This window comes from Eschrichtius robustus, chromosome 18 (genome assembly GCF_028021215.1).
Source record: "Eschrichtius robustus isolate mEscRob2 chromosome 18, mEscRob2.pri, whole genome shotgun sequence".
In the NCBI taxonomy this organism is placed as follows: domain Eukaryota; kingdom Metazoa; phylum Chordata; class Mammalia; order Artiodactyla; family Eschrichtiidae; genus Eschrichtius; species Eschrichtius robustus.
Window position 1 is genome coordinate 39,405,792 of NC_090841.1, and position 5,154 is coordinate 39,410,945.

Below are 5,154 nucleotides of genomic sequence, written 5' to 3' on the forward strand. Positions count from 1 at the left end.
ATGTATATGGAAAATTGTTTAAATATATAAAATGTAACATTTAAAATTTTAAATATATATATTTAAACATATATATTACCCACACACTTGACTCTATCCTTAAAAAATAGTTTGAAGTGTAAGACAATAGTTGATTATATAATTAATGAGAACCTTGAGAAGACAGAAAGTTATTTGACAAAGGGTGTAAGAAAATGTAAAACATTGACATGACATTGACATGATTGTTGTTACTGTAAAGATAATGGGAAAGGTTAATAATATTAACAATATTTACATAAGTGAGAAAGAATACAGAACTTTGGCCAAATACTGTAAATATCTTCTCTCTATTATATTAATATATATTCTGTGTCTTGGTCATCCTAAAATAAAACCCTGGCTAGTTTGTTTGCTGAGAAACCCAAAGACCTTTCCCTGGAATAGTTATTTCCGTCTTCTATAGACTGTAACTCCAATCTTTTATTTTGAAGCTATTTTTACGTGTTTGTTGTGGGATATTCACTATATGTTATAGAATCATATGTACATTATACATTAGATCTCTAGACTCCTTCATCCGGTAAAAATGCAACTTCATATCCTTTGACCAACATTTACCCATTTCCTCTACCTCCCTGCCCCTGGTAACCAGCATTCTACTCCCTGCTTCTGCATATTCAAATTTTTTAGATTCCACAGATAAATGAAATCGTGTGATACTTTTCTTTCTGTGTCTGGCTTATTTCACTAAGCATAATGTCTTCCAGGTTCATCCAGGTTTTTCTTCTATGGCTGAAAAATATTCCAGTGTGTGTGAGGAGTGTGTGTGTGTGTGTGTGTGTGTGTGTTTGTGTGTATGTGTGTGGTGTGTCTGTGTGTAAACCACGTTTTCTATATTCATTCATCTGTCAATGGACATTTAGGTTGTTTCCACACCTTAGTTATTGTGAATAATGCTGTAATAAACATGGAAGCACAAATATCTCTTAGAGTTACTGATTTCATTTCTTTGGGGTTTATACCCAGAAAAGAAATTACTGGATCATATGGTAATTCTATTTTCACATTTTTGCAGAAACTCAATACTGTTTTCCATAATGGCTATAGCAGTTTACATTCCCATCAACAACATACAAGGGGTTTCCTTTTCACTACATCCTTGTCAACACTTGCCATAGTTTTGATAGTAGCCATCTAACAGATGGGAAGTCATATTTCATTGTGATTTTGATTTGCATTTCTCTGATGACTAGTGATGTTGAGGACCTTTTCATATACCTGTTGGGCATTTGTATGTCTTCTTTGGAAAAATGTCTATTCAGGTTCTTTGCCCATTTTTTAATCAGGGTGTTGTTGGTTTTCTGCCATTGAGTTTTATGAGTTTTTATATATTTTGGATATTAACCCCTCATCAGATATATAGTTTGCAAATATTTTCTCCCATTCAGTAGGTTGACTTTTAATTGTGTTGATTTTTTTTTCCTTTGCTGTGTAAAAGCTGTTAATTTCATGTGGTCTCATGTGTTTATTTTTTCTTTTGTTGCCTGTACTTTATGATATTCAAAAAATTATTACAAAGGCCAATGTCAAGGAGCTTTTCCCTTCTTCTAGGGGTTCTACGGTTTCATGTCTTACATTTAAGTCTTTAATCCATTTTGAGTTGATTTTTGTGTATAGTATAATATAAGGGTATGATTTTATTCTTTTACATGTGGCTATCCAGTTTTCCTAACACTACTTACTAAAGAGACTATCCTTCCCCCATTGTATATTCTTGACACCATTGTCAAATATTAGTTGACCATATATGTGTTGGTTTACTTCTGGGCTCTTTATTTTGGTTCCAATGGTCAATATGTTTGTTGTTATGTCAGTGCCATACTGTTTTGATTACTACAGTTTTGTAATATGGTTTGAAAGCTGGAAATGTAATGCCTCCAGATTTGTTCTTCTTTCTAAAGAGTGTTTTGATTATTCAGGGTCTTTTGTGGTTCCATATGAATTTTAGGATTTTTTTTCTGTGAAAAAAGAGCCATTAGATTTTTGATAGGGATTACCTTGAATCTATAGATGGCTTTGGGTTGTATGGACACCTTCACAATATTAATTATTCCAATCCATGAACAAGGGATATCCTTCCATTTACTTGTATCTTCTTCAATTTCTCTCAACAATGTTTTATAGTTTTCAGTGTGTAGATCATTGAATTCCTTGGTTAAATTTGTTCCTAAATATTTTACTCTCTTGATGCTATTCTAAATTAGAGTGTTTTCTGATAGATCATTGTTGGTGTAAAGAAATGCAAATTATTTTTGTATGTTGACTTTAACCTCTTTCAATATTAAATGCTCTACTTATTTACACTTTAATATTCCACACCTAATTTTCCATATGTTTAAGAGCACTATATGCTTGATTTACATTATGCTTCTTAATTTTATATTCTCTATCACATTGCTAAACTTCAACAGCACTTTAAAATTTTAAGGTCCTATATTACATTGTGGTTTTCATGTATATATTTGTCTTCTGGGCTTTAAGTCTCTGGAGTGTAAACACTAGGTAATTTTTTTATTTGAATTCCTAAAAATAAAATACTTTCTATCACACAACAGGTACCTAATAAAAGTGCACTTAATGGTGAAAAATCAGATCACAAATCCTAAAAGGAATATAACTAAAATATGTTAAGCTTCTGATAATGACCTGGTTATATCTATGCATATCTCAAAAATGTCAACATTTTATGGGATAGATTTGTAATTTATTCTTTTTTTTTACAAAAAAAGAACACTGAAATAATCATTTTAAAAGCTAGCTGTTGGGGAGTGCACTGAGTGTCATGGGAGCAGCACCTTATTCCCCTGCTCCCTGCAACACAGCCTTCAAATCTGGGACTCCCTCAGGCACCTCGGGTACTGCTGCAGCCACCGAGGCCCCCACGGGTGCATTTGGAGCTTTTGGGACAACATCTACAACAGCAGGTTCTGCATTCAGTTTTTCTGCTCCAGCTAATACAGGCATTACTGGACTCTTTGGTGGTACTCAGAGCAAAGTTTTGGATTTGGTACTCGTTTTGGCACAACAGCTGGAACTAGTATGGTTTAGGTACTGACTTGGTAACTAGACTTGGATTTGGAGGATTTAATAAATAGCAACAGTGGCAGAAACAAACTACATTAGGTGGTCTCTTCATTCAGCCTACAAAAGCTCCTGCCCAGTTCAAACAACTGATAAACACTGCAAGTGCTCTTTCTGTTCCAATACTACTGGGAGATGAGAGAGATGCTATTTTGGCAAAATGGAATTAACTACAGGCCTTTTGGGGAACAGAAAAAGGAAATTTTAACAGTAACATTCCACCAACGGAATTCAAACAAGAAAATCCCTTTTGCTGGTTTAAGGCAGTAGGTTATAGTTGTTTGCCCAATAATAAACATGAAGATGGGCTAGTGGTTTTAGTTTTCAACAAAAAAGAAACAGATATTCAAAGCTAGCAACAGCAATTGGTAGAATCATTGCATAAAATTTTGGGAGGAAACCAGAACCTTACTGTAAATGTAGAGGGTATTAAAGCATTGTCAGATAATCAGACAGAAGTTGTCATTTATGTTGTTGAGCGTTCTCCAAATGGTACTTCAAGAAGAGTCCCAGCTACAATAATATATGCCCATTTTGAACAAACCAATATAAAAACACAGTTGCAGCAACTTTGTGTAATGCTGTCTATGACTTGAACAGAACATTCTCCTGCATAGATCGAACAGCTTTTACAGAATCCTCCTGCTGATGTTGATCCTATTATCTGGGAGCAAGTCAAAGTGGATAACCCTGATTCTGAAAACTTAATTCCTGTACCAATGGTGGGTTTCAAAGAACTTTTTTGAAGACTGAAGTTTCAAGATCAGATGACTAAGCAGCATCAGACCAGATTAGATATCATATCTGAAGATATTGGTGAATTACAGAAGAATTAAACTACAACTACTACTATGGCCAAAATTGCACAATATAAGAGGAAACTCATGGACTTTCCCATAGAATCTTCAGGCCCTAATCAACCAGGAAATTCAGAGGAAAAATGTATATGCCATCCAAGCTGATGAAATTCAGCTAGATACATTTCATTGTGAACTAAATACCCTACTCAGTTTAAGGACTGAGTAAATGAACTGATGTCCCAAATCATGATGCAGAATCATTTTGGAGCAGTCAAATCTGAAGAAACATATTACATAGATGCAGACCTGTTACAAAAAATCAAGCAGCATTTGAAACAACAACAGGAATACCTTAGCCACTTGATTAGCATCATAAAAGATGACCTAGAAGGTAAGTTGGTAGAACATGGATTGAATGAAACCATCCACATCAGAGGTGGTGCCTTCAGTTGACATTTCACAAACTTGTGTTAAAGGTTTGTGAAATACATCTTGTTATATCAGGCCATCCTTAAGAATGAAACTGACCACATGGAGGAGAAAAACAAACAAACAAACCTCCCCCTGACTTGGTTTTTGAGAAGGTTACTGACAAATTATCATTCATCAAATCTGAAATAACAGTCATTTCACTGCTCTTCAGAGATAGCCTTCCAAAGATTTACATCTATTATAAAAGCTGTAATTACTTTAAAAAAGAAGTACATAATTACCAAAAATATGTACTATTGTACATTTTTACAACAGCATTGTTCTTAAAAATAATCAGTGTTTAATGATTATTCTTCATTGAGCCTGTACTCTGCTTTAAATAGCAAGTAAATATGAAATGCCTACTTTGCACATAACAAAATAAACTGTATAATTACTTGGCCGCTGGGAATTTGTACTTCAGAATGTAAACGTGCATCAGTTTTTACCGTTGTGAATTCATCTATAGGAGGAGTAAAGAAAATCCAGGAGTATTTAATGATTAATATGGTTTCTTTTCATTCTATAAAGATTTGAAAATATATTTTCATATTATTTTACTTATTTGGAATTTAAAGAACACACCTAAGCAATTAGGATATAACAAAATTACATTTTTTTAACTTTTTTGTTTTTTGAAACGTTTTATTTCTAAAAAAGATGATGGGAATTCCTTGGCAGTGGTTTGGACTCTGTGCTTTCACTGTTGAGTGTGCGGGTTTAATCCCTGGTCAGGGAACTAAGATCCTGCAAGCCTCAA

The 5,154-nt window shown here is 33.8% G+C and overlaps 1 pseudogene; it reads left to right on the forward strand.

Annotated features, from left to right (window-relative positions):
* The first annotated feature begins 2,824 nt into the window (after positions 1-2,824).
* Positions 2,825-4,376, forward strand: LOC137751857 (nucleoporin p54-like; annotated as a pseudogene).
* The last annotated feature ends 778 nt before the right edge of the window (positions 4,377-5,154 follow it).